This window comes from Thalassophryne amazonica, chromosome 1 (assembly GCF_902500255.1).
Source record: "Thalassophryne amazonica chromosome 1, fThaAma1.1, whole genome shotgun sequence".
Classification (NCBI taxonomy): Eukaryota; Metazoa; Chordata; class Actinopteri; order Batrachoidiformes; family Batrachoididae; genus Thalassophryne; species Thalassophryne amazonica.
The window spans coordinates 35,996,254-36,013,472 of NC_047103.1; the positions used below are offsets into that span (position 1 = coordinate 35,996,254).

General features: G+C 42.0%; 1 pseudogene; it reads right to left on the bottom strand.

Annotated features, from left to right (window-relative positions):
• Positions 1-15,373: 15,373 nt before the first annotated feature.
• The window catches only part of LOC117512943, a 2,908-nt pseudogene continuing 1,062 nt past the window's right edge, over positions 15,374-17,219 (bottom strand).

The following is a 17,219-nucleotide window of genomic DNA, read 5'->3' on the forward strand; positions in this document are numbered from 1 at the left end:
ATAGATTCCATTCAAGCATGTGCTAGTACGTCTCTAAAACCTACGTCATTGCTGTCAGAAACACTCGAGTGCAATTTCAATTTTTTAAATTTATTTTCATTTATATAGCACCAAATAATACATACACAAGTAAGGTCTAACCTTACCAACCCCCAGAGCAAGCACACAGGCAACAGTGGTAAGGAAAAACTCCCTCTGATGATTTGAGGAAGAAACCTCAAGCAGACCAGACTCAAAGGGGTGACCCTCTGTTTGGGCCATGATACTGACACAATTTACTAAACAAATATACAGGAAATGCAGCTCCATCTATGCCAGTATCCGAGCCATACTAAAGGGAAAATAAGTGTGTCTTAAGTACCCACGAGTACTTTGTTTTCAGCGGTCTCTGTAGCTGTTTGTTGTTAACGCCCATATAGTGTGAAACCAGTCACAGAAGTGCACAAAGTAATCCTGGTGTATCACTGGATGGTCACCAACAGCCTAAATCTAAACTGTTATGATTTCTGTGTGACATGCCCTTTAATGTTGTGTTCTATGTTCTGATCATTATTTCTGTGTTCTTCTTTGTGACTATTTAGTGTTTTTAGTTCTGGTTTATTCTTTAAATGTGTGTTTTGATAGTCTCGTTTCTAAGTTTTATTGAAGTTTGGTTTATTCAGTTGGTTTGTCAGTTTTTTCCCACTTCCTGTTTTACTTTGTCATAGTATTCTCTGTTCTTGTTTGGTTAAATTTTTCCTGTTTGCTGAATCCATTCAGCCATCTGTGCACCTGCTGTCAATTGCAGTCGCCTCACAGTCTACTTAAAGTCCGCTTTTCTGTTTTTTGGTTGCTGATGTGTCATTTGGTTTTGCCTTTATGTTTCTTTGTGTTCATGTTGTCCAAGTTTGAACTCCAATTGTCTACATACATTTCCTGAGTTTAGCCTCTGAATTTCTATTTTTATTTACATTTTACACAACGTCCCAACTTCATTGGAATTGGGGTTGTAAATCAAAACCAAACCATTAATGGGTTTAAAAATAAGATAAACCCCAAGACAAATTTTCTTATTGTTTCGGCTGCTCCCGTTAGGGGTCACCACAGAAAATAGAATAGAGCCTTTATTGTTATTGTACATAAACATACAGGGTCTGTGAGAAAAGTATCGGACCTTCTTATTTTTTCAAAAACCATATGGATTTGAATCACGTGTGATTGCATCAGCCAAGCTTGAACCTTCGTGCGCATGCGTGAGTTTTTTCACGCCTGTCGGTTGCGTCATTCGCCTGTGAGCAGGCTTTGTGTGAGCAGTGGTCCACCCCTCTCGTCGGATTTTTATTGCGAATAAATGTCTGAACGATTTGGAGCTTTGCTGCATCAATTTTTTTCCAGAAACTGTGAGAGACCTCCAGGTGGACACCGTTTGGCTCCACCGCGACGCACGGAACTCCTCCGCACGTCTGTCTTAATGTGCTGAAAAAGTGCTGATGTCCACGTCTTTTCACAATTCCTGTGCTAGTCAGACGACATACCGGATCAAGACAGCATCCAGTTTAGAAATGAACGGCACATTACACTGTTACAGGAGTTTTTGTCATGGAAAGAGGAGCGGAGTTCCGCGCGTCGCGGTGGAGCCGCATGGCGCAAAGCAACGCCATGATGAAGCCTTCCAGGACATGTTGGGGCATGTCCAGCTCATGCACAATCACAATCGGATAATCACACAACTGAAAAGCAACCGGAATCCATCTGAAATCCACCTGAAAGCTGTCCTGTGAGACCAACACCGAGGTGGTTTTGTCCCGCTTAATGAACGGCTCCGTGGCACGTCCCTCCGCTTTTCTTTCCATGAAAAAAACTCCTTTAACAGTGGAATGTGCCGAAAAAGTGCTGATGTCCATGCCTTCTGCCTTTTTGTGAAAGGCAGACGAGGTCCCGGATCAACAACGCCTTCACGTTGGAAATGATCTGGTTGTTTCAGCGGGGTCTGAGCATGTCGATCAGCGCTGGGAGCGCGCCGCGCTCTCAGCAGTGGTGGGCCGTCCTTAAAGCGGCAGTAATGCTCCTTAATCTGTATAATCTCCATAAAATCGTCCCTGAAAGGCATATTAATTTTCCAAACGGTGTCCACCTGGAGGTCTCTCACAGTTTCTGGAAAAAAATTGATGCAGCAAAGCTCCAAATCGTTCAGACATTTATTCGCAATAAAAATCCGACGAGAGGGGTGGACCACTGCTCACACAAAGCCTGCTCACAGGCAAATGACGCAACCGACAGGCGTGAAAAAACTCACGCATGCACACGAAGGTTCAAGCTTGGCTGATGCAATCACACGTGATTCAAATCCATATGGTTTTTGAAAAAAATAAAAAGGTCAGATACTTTTCTAACAGACCTCGTACATACACACAATGAAACTTGTCCTCTTCATTTAGCACATCCTAATTGTTAGACACCAGTGGCGGCTGGTGAAAAAAAGTCTTGTTGGGGCTGGTGTGCCAACAGATTTCCCTGCCTAGTCCAATACAGGCATTCAAATGAACAGTCGGAAAATTACTATAATTCCCCCCAAAAAAAAAATTAATGTCCTTCTCAAAATCAGCACTTTCATAGATAAAGTTAACCATTTACAGCTATATTAGGCCTCATTTATACTTTGGAAAAGCACAGTATCAAATACAATACTTGAGCAAGGAACATTTCACCATTTGACACCAATTATACACATAGTACACCAAACTGTACTGCACTGCCATCATCTTTCAAAATATGGAAAAAAGAACATTATGTAAATACTACAATGTTCACACCACTGTCCAAAAAAGAGAGGGAGAGAGAGAGAGAGAGAGAGAGAGAGAGAGAGAGAGAGAGAGGCAAAAATTAAACAGTTGGAGCTAGGTTGAAGTTTTAAAATAAACAGTTTGACTGTAAAACTTTAAGTGCAATGTGTAACTTATTCAGACTTCTTCTTTGTCTTTCAGCTGTTCCCGTTAGGGGTCGCACTCTCTACCACACTCCCCATTACTTTGAACAGTTGACCCCAAATATTTAAACTCATCTACTTTTGCCACTTCTACTCCTTGTAACTGCACTATTCCACTGGGCTCCCTCCCATTCACACACGTGTGAATTCATTCCCCTTCTCTCCAAAGCATATCTCCACCTCTCCAGACTAGACTCAACTTGCTCTCTACTCTCACTACAGATCACAATGTCATCTGCAAACATCATAGTCCATGGGGATTCCTGTCTGATCTCATCCGTCAACCTGTCCATCACCACTGCAAACAAGAAAGGGCTCAGAGCTGATCATTGGTGTAATCCCACCTCCACCTTGAATGAGTCTGTCATTCCCCCTGCACATCTCACCACTGTCACACTATTCTTGTACATGTCCTGTACTACCCTAACATACTTCTCTGCCACTCCAGACTTCCTCATACAATACCACAGCTCTTTTCTTGGCACCCTATCATAAGCTTTTTCTAAGTCCATAAACACACAATGTAACTTTTTCTGGCCTTCTCTGTACTTCTCCAACAGTATTCTCAGAGCAAACATTGCCTCTGTAGTGCTCTTTCTCGGCATGAAACCATATTGCTGCTCACAGATCTTCACCTGTTTTCTAAGCCTAGCTTCTACTACTCTTTCCCATAACTTCATGCTGTGGCTGATCAACGTTATGCCTCTGTAGTTACTGCAGCTCTGCAAATCACCCTTGTTCTTGAAAATAGGAACCAGCACACTTCATCTCCACTCCTCAGGCATCCTCTCACTTTCCAAGATTTTATTAAACAGTCCAGTTAGAAACTCTACTGCCGTCTCTCCTAGACATTTCCATGTCTCCACTGGAATGTCATCTGGACCAACTGCCTTTCCACTCTTCAACCTCTTCATAGCAGCCCTCACTTCTTCCTTACTAATCTCTTGTACTTCCTGATTTACTCTCACCACATATCATCCAGCCTTTTCTCTTGCTCATTTTCTTTATTCATCAGCTCTTCAAAATATTCCCTCCACCTTCTCAGCACACACTCCTCACTTGTCAGCACATTACCATGTGCATCTTTTACCACTCTAACCTGCTGCACATCCTTTCCAGCTCTGTCCCTTTGTCTGGCCAATCGGTACAAGTCTTTTTCTCCTTCCTTACTATTCAACTTCTTGTACAGCTCGCAATATGCCCTTCACTTTTGCCACTTCTCTTTTTGCCTTACGCTGCATCTCCTTGTACTCCTGTCTATTTTCTTCATCTTTCCAACTATCCCAAAACTTTTTCGCCACCCTCTTTCTCCTCATGCTTTCCTGGACCTCTTCATTCCACCACCAAGTCTCCTCATCTTCCTTCCACTGTCCAGATGTCATACCCAGTATTGTCCTAGGTGTCTCCATCACCACATCTGCAGTACTTTTCAAGTTGTCCAAAATTGCTTCCCCTCCAACCAGTGCTTCTCTCACCTGCTTGATAAATTTCACACAACAGTCTTCCTCCTTCAGCTTCCACCATCTGATCCTTTCTTGAGCTCTCACTCTCTTCTTCTTCTTCTTTACCTCTAAAGTCATCCTACAAACAACCATCCTATGCTGTCTAACGACACTCTCCTACCACCACCTTACAGTCTCTGATTTCTTTTAGCTTGCATCTCCTGTAAAGAATCTAGTCCACCTGTGTGCACCTTCCTCCACTCTTATATGTTACCCTGTGCTCCTCCCTTTTCTTAAAGTAGGTATTCACCACAGCCATTGCAAAATCAACTACCATCTGTCTTCCCCATTCCTCTCCTTGATACCATATCTACCCATTACTTCCTCATCACCTCTGTTCCCTTCACCCAACATGCCCATTGAAGTCCACTCCTATCACCACTCTTTCATGCTTGGGCACACTCTCCACCAACTCATCTAACACACTCCAGAAATCTTCTTTCTCCTTCATCTCACAACCTACCTGTGGGGCATATGCACTGATGATATTCATCATCACCCCTTCAATTTCCAACTTCACACTCATCACCCTGTCAGACACTCGTTTAACCTCCAACACACTTTTAACATACTCTTCCTTCAAAATGACCCCAACACCATTTCTCTTCCTGTCCTCACCATGGTACAACAACTTGTACCCACCGCCGATGCTCCTGCTCTTACTTCCCTTCTACTTGGTCTCTTGCACACACAATATGTCTGCCTTTCTCCTCTCCATCATATCATCAGCCAGCTCTCTCCCTTTACCAGTCATACTACCAACATTCAAAGTCCCCACTCTCATTTTCACCCTTCTAGTTTTCTTCTTCTCCCACTGTTTGTGGAAACGTTCTCCTCCTCTTCTTCGTCATCTTCACCCAGCAGTAGCCCAATTTCCACCAGCACCCTGTTGGGCAACAGCACCGGTGGCAGACGTTGTTAACCCGGGCCGCGACTGATCCGGTATGGAAATTTGATTCTTAGTCTGCATAGTTGGTTGGCTTGTTTTACGCCAGATGCCCTTCCTGACGGAACCCTCCTCATTTATCCGGGCTTGGGACCGGCACTCAGAATGTAGTGGCTGCATATCCCATGTGGCTGAGGTGTGTAACCGCCACGGGCCGAACCGGAGGATTAGCAGCAATCTTCCATTTCAGCTTATTAATTAATCAAAAACCCAGACAGAGCTTTAATTCATTTGAAAGCTTGACTCTTAGTCTTGTCCATCCAAATTGGAAGTCCCAAAACTAGTTTTATTTGTTGTTATCTATCGTCCTCCTGGTCGTTACTGTGAGTTTCTCTGTGAATTTTCAGAACTTTTGTCTGACTTAGTGCTTAGCTCAGATAAGATAATTATAGTGGGCGATTTTAACATCCACACAGATGCTGAGAATGACAGCCTCAACACTGCATTTAATCTATTATTAGACTCAATTGGCTTTGCTCAAAATGTAAATGAGTCCACCCACCACTTTAATCATATCTTAGATCTTGTTCTGACTTATGGTATGGAAATTGAAGACTTAAAAGTATTCCCTGAAAACTCCATTCTGGCTGATCATTTCTTAATAACATTTACATTTACTCTGATGGACTACCCAGCAGTGGGGAATAAGTTTCATTACACTAGAAGTCTTTCAGAAAGCGCTGTAACTAGGTTTAAGGATATGATTCCTTCTTTATGTTCCCTAATGCCATATACCAACACAGTGCAGAGTAGCTACCTAAACTCTGTAAGTGAGATAGAGTATATCGTCAATAGTTTTACATCCTCATTGAAGACAACTTTGGATTCTGTAGCTCCTCTGAAAAAGAGAGCTTTAAATCAGAAGTGCCTGACTCCGTGGTATAACTCACAAACTCGCAGCTTAAAGCAGATAACCCGTAAGTTGGAGAGGAAACGGCGTCTCACTAATTTAGAAGATCTTCACTTAGCCTGGAAAAAGAGTCTGTTGCTCTATAAGAAAGCCCTCCGTAAAGCTAGGACATCTTACTACTCATCACTAATTGAAGAAAATAAGAACAACCCCAGGTTTCTTTTCAGCACTGTAGCCAGGCTGACAAAGAGTCAGAGCTCTATTGAGCCGAGTATTCCTTTAACTTAAACTAGTAATGACTTCATGACTTTCTTTGCTAATAAAATTTTAACTATTAGAGAAAAAATTACTCATAACCATCCCAAAGACGTATCGTTATCTTGGCTGCTTTCAGTGATGCCGGTATTTGGTTAGACTCTTTCTCTCAGATTGTTCTGTCTGAGTTATTTTCATTAGTTACTTCATCCAAACCATCAACATGTCTATTAGACCCCATTCCTACCAGGCTGCTCAAGGAAGCCCTACCATTATTTAATGCTTCGATCTTAAATATGATCAATCTATCTTTATTAGTTGGCTATGTACCACAGGCTTTTAAGGTGGCAGTAATTAAACCATTACTTAAAAAGCCATCACTTGACCCAGCTATCTTAGCTAATTATAGGCCAATCTCCAACCTTCCTTTTCTCTCAAAAATTCTTGAAAGGGTAGTTGTAAAACAGCTAACTGATCATCTGCAGAGGAATGGTCTATTTGAAGAGTTTCAGTCAGGTTTTAGAATTCATCATAGTACAGAAACATTAGTGAAGGTTACAAATTATCTTCTTATGGCCTCAGACAGTGGACTCATCTCTGTGCTTGTTCTGTTAGACCTCAGTGCCGCTTTTGATACTGTTGACCATAAAATTTATTACAGAGATTAGAGCATGCCATAGGTATTAAAGGCACTGCGCTGCGGTGGTTTGAATCATATTTATCTAATAGATTACAATTTGTTCATGTAAATGGGGAATCTTCTTCACAGACTAAGGTTAATTATGGAGTTCCACAAGGTTCTGTGCTAGGACCAATTTTATTCACTTTATACATGCTTCCCTTAGGCAGTATTATTAGACGGCATTGCTTAAATTTCATTGTTACGCAGATGATACCCAGCTTTATCTATCCATGAAGCCAGAGGACACACACCAATTAGCTAAACTGCAGGATTGTCTTACAGACATAAGGACATGGATGACCTCTAATTTCCTGCTTTTAAACTCAGATAAACTGAAGTTATTGTACTTGGCCCCACAAATCTTAGAAACATGGTGTCTAACCAGATCCTTACTCTGGATGGCATTACCCTGACCTCTAGTAATACTGTGAGAAATCTTGGAGTCATTTTTGATCAGGATATGTCATTCAAAGCGCATATTAAACAAATATGTAAGACTGCTTTTTTGCATTTACGCAATATCTCTAAATTAGAAAGGTCTTGTCTCAGAGTGATGCTGAAAAACTAATTCATGCATTTATTTCCTCTAGGCTGGACTATTGTAATTCATTATTATCAGGTTGTCCTAAAAGTTCCCTGAAAAGCCTTCAGTTAATTCAAAATGCTGCAGCTAGAGTACTGACGGGGACTAGAAGGAGAGAGCATATCTCACCCATATTGGCCTCTCTTCATTGGCTTCCTGTTAATTCTAGAATAGAATTTAAAATTCTTCTTCTTACTTATAAGGTTTTGAATAATCAGGTCCCTTCTTATCTTAGGGACCTCATAGTACCATATCACCCCAATAGAGCGCTTCGCTCTCAGACTGCAGGCTTACTTGTAGTTCCTAGGGTTTGTAAGAGTAGAATGGGAGGCAGAGCCTTCAGCTTTCAGGCTCCTCTCCTGTGGAACCAGCTCCCAATTCGGATCAGGGAGACAGACACCCTCTCTACTTTTAAGATTAGGCTTAAAACTTTCCTTTTTGCTAAAGCTTATAGTTAGGGCTGGATCAGGTGACCCTGAACCATCCCTTAGGTATGCTGCTATAGACTTAGACTGCTGGGGGGTTCCCATAATGCACTGAGTTTCTTTCTCTTTTTGCTCTGTATGCACCACTCTGCATTTAATCATTAGTGATTGATCTCTGCTCCCCTCCACAGCATGTGTTTTCCTGGTTCTCTCCCTCAGCCCCAACAGTCCCGCAGAAGACTGCCCCTCCCTGAGCCTGGTTCTGCTGGAGGTTTCTTCCTGTTAAAAAGGAGTTTTTCCTTCCCACTGTCGCCAAGTGCTTGCTCACAGGGGTCGTTTTGACCATTGGGGTTTTTACGTAATTATTGTATGGCCTTGCCTTACAATATAAAGCGCCTTGGGGCAATGTTTGTTGTGATTTGGCGCTATATAAATAAAATTGATTGAATTGATTAACCTTATTCAGACCTCAGTGAAAAAATGTTTTTTAAACTTTACAAAATTGAGGTAATAATTTGAATGAATGAATGAATGAATGGTTATTCGGACCACAGAAAAGTGAAGACAAGATAACATCATATGCGCACAACTTAACCTACAATCTGCCATAAGCCTACAGCATTCAAACAATATACAGCTCAGTACTGTGACAATTTATATCTCTGGATTATACATCCAGTTTTAATCTAGTCTGAAAAGGAGTGGGGTGAAGTAAATCTTGTTTATTCCCACTCCCTTTTTCAACCACTTTAATCACTTCAACTTAAAGGATACAATCCTTAATATGTCTACCCTTTCTCGTCTCCATCATGTCTCCATGTGGCTGAGTTCTAAACCCCAACAGAAATAAAACAAAACAAAACAAATAATATTACTGGCAGCCATGTAGATTACCACTTGAACCCAAAAGAAAAAACAATGTTACACTGCCAACACCAAACACTTACGGTGCATTTGTAAAGTATTCACAATGCTCACTTTTTTCCACATTTATGGTACAGCCTTATTCCAAAATGGAGTAAATGATTTTATTCCTCTCAAATTCTACTCACAACACCCCATAATGACAACATGAACAGGTTTTTTTTGAAATTTTTGCTAATTATTAAAATAAAAAACCTAAGAAATTGCATGTACGTAAGTATTCACAGCCTTTGCTCAATGCTTCATTGATGTACCTTTGGCAGCAATTATAGCCTCAAGTCTTCTTGAATATGATGTCACAAGCTTGATGCACCTATCTTTGGGCAGTTTTGCCCATTCGTCTTTGCAGCACCTCTTAAGCTCCATCAGGTCGGATGTGAAGCGTTGGTGCACAGACATTTTCAGATCTTTCTAGAGATGTTCAATTGGATTCATCTGGGCTCTGGCTGGGCCACTCAAGGACTTTCACAGAGTTGTCCTGAAGCCACTCCTAAGATATCTTGGCTGTGTGCTTACGGTCATTGTCCTGCTGAAAGAAGAACAGTCACCCCAGTGCCAAGTCAACAGCACTCTGGAGCTGGATGTCTCTGTACGTTGCTGCATTGATCTTTCCCTCAATCCTGACTAGTCTCCCAGTTCCTCCCACGGAAAAACATCTACATCGTATGATGCTGTCACCACGCTTCACTGTAGGGATGGTGCCAAGGTTTCCTCCAAACATAACACCTGGCATTCACGCCAAAGAGTTCAAGCTTTGTCTCATCAGACCAGATCATTTTGTTTCTCATGGTCTGAGAGTCCTTCAGGTGCCTTTTGGCAAACTCCAGGTGGGCTGCCATGTGCCTTTACAGGCCTGATTGGTGGATTGCTGTAGAGATGCTTGTCCTTCTAGAAAGTTCTGCTCTCTCCACAGAAGAATGCTGCTGGAGCTCTAACAGAGTGACCATCCAGTTCTTGGTAACCAACCTGTCTAAGGCCATTCTATCCCCGATCACTTAGTGTAGTGATCTTGGAGTCCTGGTGGATGTGAACTTCTTCCATTAACGGATGATGGAAGCCACTGTGCTCATTGGGACATTCAAAGCAGCAGAAATGTTTCGGCGCCCTTCCCAGATTTGTGACTCAAGACAATCCTGTCTCGTAGGTCTACAGACATCCTTTGACTTCATGCTGGTTTGTGCTCTGACATGCACTGTCAACTGTGGGACCTTATATGTAGACAGGTGTGTGTCTTTCCAAATCATGTCCAATCAACTGAATTTACCCAGGTGGATTCCAATTAAGCTGTAGAAACATCCCAAGGATGATCAGTGGAAACAGGATGGACCTGACCTCAATTTTTAGCTTCATGGCAAAGACTGTGAATAGAAGGAAGAAAATCTCTCTTAGTTTGAATACAATATTTTATGGAGCTTTACATCCAACACAAAGCATGAGGTCAAAAAGACACACAGACTGAGCATTAAGAAGCAATTACCACTTAGTATGATTTAACTCATACCTTTTAGCTGTGACAATCACAGTAGGCCATGATGATAATAATTTAGAAAACAGACTCTTTCTGAAAATAATGTGTGGATGGTGCTGAGTGACAAACAAATACAACACTTCAAATCTGCAGATCTTCAATACAGTGAAATCTCAGCCATCATCATGTTTTCTAATTAATATCACACACTTTATTTCGCAGCAATGTGTCATAAAACTGAAACAAACTGGGGAATGATTTACGCTCTACAAAAATAACAAACCAGCAACAATTACAATTTTGAAGAATTTTTATAAAGCATCTCAATCCAAATCCTGTCTAAACGGCACAAAACATGATCATTTATGTGCTGTAACTTTCTAAGCTGCTGGTTGTTGAAGTGCTGAAAAAAATTCTGTGCTGAATGTTTCCTCAAAAAACCAAACAGACAAACAAACAAGATCACACTAATAAAAATGCAACGTCAATTTGCTTTACACCAGGAAATCACCGACTCCTGGAAATCATCTGTCCTGCACGTTTTCCACGTCTACCTGCAGCTGGTGATTCCAGAGGTTTTTACTGGCTGAGCATGTTTCATCAGCAGTGGGTGGAGCAGGGACTGGAAAAGGTGATCTCCGGGGACAGGGTTGATGACTCCTGCTTAACACGTCACATCACATTACATCAAATCCAGAGCTACAACGACAAGTCGCCATCACCCCCAGTCAAAGAAAAAAGATAAATGCGGTGAAGGAGTGGCTTTTTGCTGTCTGGTGTCACAGCAGCCGTGGGTTGTCCTCTGTGTAACTGTGGGAGTCTCCATTGAAGGGCAGAGGTGGAGGGTGATTGGTGAGTCCCATCACAAAGATGATGACGGTGCCGAAGATCATTACCGGAGTGACCAGGTAGAGACAGAGCCGGTCCACCGTGCGAGCGATGCCGCTCCAGTTATCCTTCTCCTGTGAAGCAGGTTAAACATTTCTTTTAATCTGCTACTTGTTTCCTGAAAACCTCTCCATCCTTGGTGTCAACTGTGTTAAATATTATATCCTACAGTGTTGTTAAATGTTTCAACAGTCCACGATAGTTCAATTTCAATTTATTTTCATTCATATAGCGCCAAATCACAACAGAGTTGCCTCAAGGCGCTCCACACAAGTAAGGTCTCACCTTACTAGCCCCCAGAGCAACAGTGGTAAGGAAAAACTCCTTCTGAGGAAGAAACCTCATGCAGACCAGACTCAAAGGGTGACCCTCTGCTGGGCCATACTACAGACATAAATTACAGAACAATTCACAAAACAAATATACAGGAAAAGCTGTTGTGCACAGGACAGAAGGATGATATTCAGTTTACAGATATGTACGAGGTCTCTTAGATAATAAACCGACCCTTTTATTATTTTTTTTAACTATATGGATTTGAATGACGTGCTATTGCACCAATCATGCTTGAACCCTTGTGCGCATGTGTGAGTTTTTTCACGCGTGTCGGTGACGTCATTTCCCTGTGGGCAGGCCTTGAGTGAGATGTGGTCCCGCCCTCTCGGCTGAATTCCTTTGTTTCACACGCTGCTCCAGACGGCGCGCGTTGCTTTATCAAAAATTTTTCTGGACCTGTGAGGAATATCCGAGTGGACACTATTCGAGAAATTAAGCTGGTTTTCGGTGAAAAGTTTAACGGCTGATGAGAGATTATGGGGTGTTCTGTCGCTGTAAGGACTTCCTACGGAGCGGGACGTCCTGCAGCGCTTCCAGGCGCCGTCGTCGGCCTTTTTCGACCTGAAAACATCCTAATTTAAGGCTTAATTCACCCAGGACGTCGTGAGAGAACAGAGAAGATTCAGAAGAGGCCGGCATGAGGACTTTATGCGGACATTCCACTGTTTAAGGACATTTTGTAATGAAAGACGTGCGCGCAAATTTGCCGAGTCGTTTCCGTGCCGACTTGGCGAATCTGTGTGCGCCGCGACAGGAAAAACACCTCCGTGTTGAAAACCATTTGTAAAATTCAGGCGGCTTTTGATGGCTTTCAACAAGTGAGTAACTCAGAAATTGTTTAACAGCTGGGCATGTTCCAACTTGCCCGTTAAGGTTTCCAACAGAGGGTTTTTCCTGTCGCGACCCCCCGCGGTCGGGTCCGGCCCAACATGCGACTCCTGCCCGCACGTTCTTTCATTACACAAAATGTCCGTAACAATGAATGTCCGAATAAACTCTCATGCCGACTTCTTCTGAAATTCTCTGTTCTCTGACGACTTCCTGGGTCAACAGAGCCTGAAATGTGGAAGTTTTCAACTTGAAACGGCGAGACGCTGCCGCCTCGAAGCGCAGATCGCCGTCAGGCGCCGTGGGCCGTCCTTAAAGCAACACTACAGACCAAAATCTCTCATCAGCCGTTAAAATTTTTACCGAAAACCATCTGAATTTATCGAATGGTGTCCACTCAGTTGTGCCTTAGAGTTTTGAAAAAATTTTGATCAAACAAAGCAACAGTCTCTGAGCCATTCCTAAACAATGAAAAAAATCGACGAGAGGGTGGGCGACTCCTCACTCAAAGACTGCCCACAGGCGAATGACACGTGATTCAAATCCATATGGTTTTTGAAAAAATAATAAGGTCGGATACTTTTATAATAGACCTCGTATATAACCAAGAACACTACAAATAATCATGACAAACTTTAAAAAAAGTTTGGTTAATTAGTAGTAAATAATTAATTATCAAAGTACTTATTAGTTGCTTGCATGTATTATATCATTGTTAGATAATCTTGGGTTATTCCATATGAAATCCACCTATTTCATAAATCTCCCCAGTTCATGGTCTCAGATTTGCTTCATTTTCACATTAAGGGAAATATGCACCCAATATGAGAATCCACAATATTAGATTAATACTCCAAATAGGAAGGAAAACATTTGGGCGAAATTGATGACATCAGAATCTTAAAATATAATAATAATTTTCATCCAAATCACCTCTTTCTTTCCTAACCCTTACAGGCCCACAAAAAGGGGAATTTTGGGGGGGTCAGACCCACTTTGAGTCAAATTTTCACCATAGTATAAATCGTTGATGATAGTTATTCATTCATTCATTCATTCATTCATTTTGTATGACTGCTTACTTCAGTCAAGGCTCACGGCGGGGGCCGGAGCCTTTTGCAGCAGTCATAGGCATGAGGCAGGATACACTCTGGACAGGATGCCAGTCCATTGCTACGGCCACATAGTGACAGACAAACATTCACACGTGCAAAAATTGAATTTTATTGCTCATTTTTATTACTTATTTTAATTATTTAAAAAAAAAAATCACTAAAATTCCATTTTTGCATATTTTTTCCAAACTGAGTGCTGTAGTATAACAGCAGGATCCCACCAATGTGTGCAGTAAATTTTGTGTCACTACACCGTATAACATTGATATTGAAAATTTAGACAATGAAAGATTTCCCTTAAATTTTAAAAAGGAATATTTTTCTGGTGCATTGTTTTTGCACTTTGTAGATGGTCCCTAAGCTTCAGTTTCTCCGCCTCCTGCTTGTTCAGATCAATATTATTTTTCCAGCTCAGATGACCGCTCATATGGATAAAATTCGGTTGTAGCTCATTGTCTACCTTCCTGAGGTTAGAAACTAGTGTTGTTTGCTTTTCTGCAATGTTTCTCTTAAGATTATTGAGCCTTGAACTTTGAATCTGTGAATATCTTTCTAACTTTACAGGAGTCTCCAGGAGAGGTGTCTGTTTGACACTTAACGTTACCGTTTGACAGATGGACCGTCCCAGTCAAACTCCTCACCTGTCTTTGGAGCAGGTCACACCCAGTGGGACCGGGTGCTTGACACCAGAAGTGAGAGCTGCACTCGGGTTTTGCTGCCCCACTTCACCAGCTTAGTGACACCCCCCTCCCCATTTTTTTTTCAGTGATTAGGGCTTGCGATCAAGATTTCCGGCAATAACTGATGCGGAAACTGAAATCGTAAACGACTTAACTGAATATATATATATATAATAATATTCACAATTTTGTGAGATTTTTTCAGTGTTCACATTTGCAGTTAAGATTTAGGAATTCACAATTTGCAGGCTGATTCACATTTTGGGGGGTTAACAGGGTCGTGATACTTTTTGTTGTTGACACCTATTTCTTGCCAACTTTGAAAGGGCCGTATCTATAAAGGTTGACAGATAATGCCTTGATTGTTGAAAGAAAAACTATTTTGGTGTGAACCTTGTATTTTTTTTAAACTGAACCCATAAATCTACAAATACATAAAAATACAGCAAATCTGAGACCAAGAGTCCACTTGTTAATTTCATATGGACGATCCTCTTTGTAATAAAATACTTGAATGAACAAATTGCATACCTCTGTACATTTAATTAACAAATATGATACATTAAAGGGCACCTCTGACATTTTTAAGCTAGGCTCTATTTATTTACAAAACTTAATTAATCAGGGTCATATGATTTGGGATGAAAAACACCATCACAGGCTAAGCGGCTATGACTTTTGGATAAAAGTCCAAGCCAAATGCTTCATATATAAATGTTCATATCCTTATTTGAAGAGGTTTGTCTGCAGACGCCGTACCGCCTCTTTTCATCTCTCTCACCTCGTTGTAGTCGTTCTTGTTTTCGCATGTGTTTGATGATGTAATTTGCCTCCGTCCACGCCAGGTTTGAGCTCTGCGTACAGCTGCTCGGTCACACCACCTTCCTCCTGCGGCTTTGTCACTAAACACACACACAGCGGGTGAGTCACTGAGCGAGAAAAGTGGTGTCAGTGTTTACTGGTCGTGGTGGTGAGGTGTTTATTAGTACCGCAGCATGTGTAGGTCGTGTTCTCAGTCCGTGTCTCTGCGACTGCCTCTCAAACATTAGCTCACTGCGGGACTTCACGCTATAATATTCCTCCGCTGCAGCGATGTAGCCCACTGAGCTGGATCGCCGAGGCCGCCATCCCAGTATGGCTCCGACTCTTGAGGGCGGGACATACGCAGTAGGCGGGGCAACCACTCAAGGAACACCTGAGAAGAAAGTACAACAAATAGCGAAAGTTCGCAGCATTTACGTACAACAGTTTCTTCTGCAAATTGGGAAACACAACTGTTTAAGGACAGAAAATATAAGAAGGGAGAAAACTATACGCATCCATGTACAACTGCAATATTTATTTAAAGTACACCAATTCATAAGGCTAATGCCAATAAGACTGCTGCTGGATTCAAGACACCATTTTGAGCTAATCTTAGCAATTTAAAGGCAAAAATGTTCAACATAATAAACAAGTAAGTACAGTTTTTTTACAACACTTAAAAAAAACAACGAGGCACTGAAACTGCAGAATATCTTGGCAACATTTCACAGTTTCTAATAGTGGGACTGCAGGTGCCAGTGCGCACCGGAAGTAGCCCTCATGCAGTGCATCATGGGATTGTCTTTATGTCTATAGCCTGTGTCCATGGGGTAAACAAAGAGAGACGCAGTACCTTTAAGCCCATTTTGGACCTAGACATGCACCTGGAGCTGCTATTATGTAGATATGAAGTATCTATGATGTATTGTCATCCAGTGATTGTGTTCAAAAGAATTGTCCAGTGTGTGTGTGAGTGAGTTACCCTCTTGGTCCACCCGGTCATGACATGGGTGCTCGGTGTCCTGAAGTGCAGATTGAGGACAACCACACAGTTCAACACCACCACCGTCACGAGCACCATGATGAACATCAGGTACCTGACACAAAGACACGCCCATTTCTGATTTAATTAAGTGATTCAAACAGATATATATATATATATATATAATATATATATTACACTCAACAAAATATAAACGCAACACTTTTGGTTTTGCTCCCATTTTGTATGAGATGAACTCAAAGATCTAAAACTTTTTCCACATACACAATATCACCATTTCCCTCAAATATTGTTCACAAACCAGTCTAAATCTGTGATAGTGAGCACTTCTCCTTTGCTGAGATAATCCATCCCACCTCACAGGTGTGCCCTATCAAGATGCTGATTAGACACCATGATTAGTGCACAGGTGTGCCTTAGACTGCCCACAATAAAAGGCCACTCTGAAAAGGGCAGTTTTATCACACAGCACAATGCCACAGATGTTGCAAGAATTTGAGGGAGTGTGCAATGGGCATGCTGACAGCAGGAATGTCAAGCAGAGCTGTTGCTCGTGTATTGAATGTTCATTTCTCTACCATAAGCCGTCTCCAAAGGCGTTTCAGAGAATTTGGCAGTACATCCAACCAGCCTCACAACCGCAGACCATGTGTAACCACACCAGCCCAGGACCTCACATCCAGGATGTTCACTCCAAGATCGTTGAGACCAGCCACTCGGACAGCTGCTGAACAATCGGTTTGCATAACCAAAGAATTTCTGCACAAACTGTCAGAAACCGTCTCGGGAAGCACATCTGCATGCTCGTCATCCTCATCGGGGTCTCGACCTGACTCCAGTTCATCGTCGTAACCGACTTGAGTGGGCAAATGCTCACATTCGTGGCGTTTGGCACGTTGGAGAGGTGTTCTCTTCACGGATGAATCCCAGTTCACACTGTCAGGGCAGATGGCAGACAGCGTGTG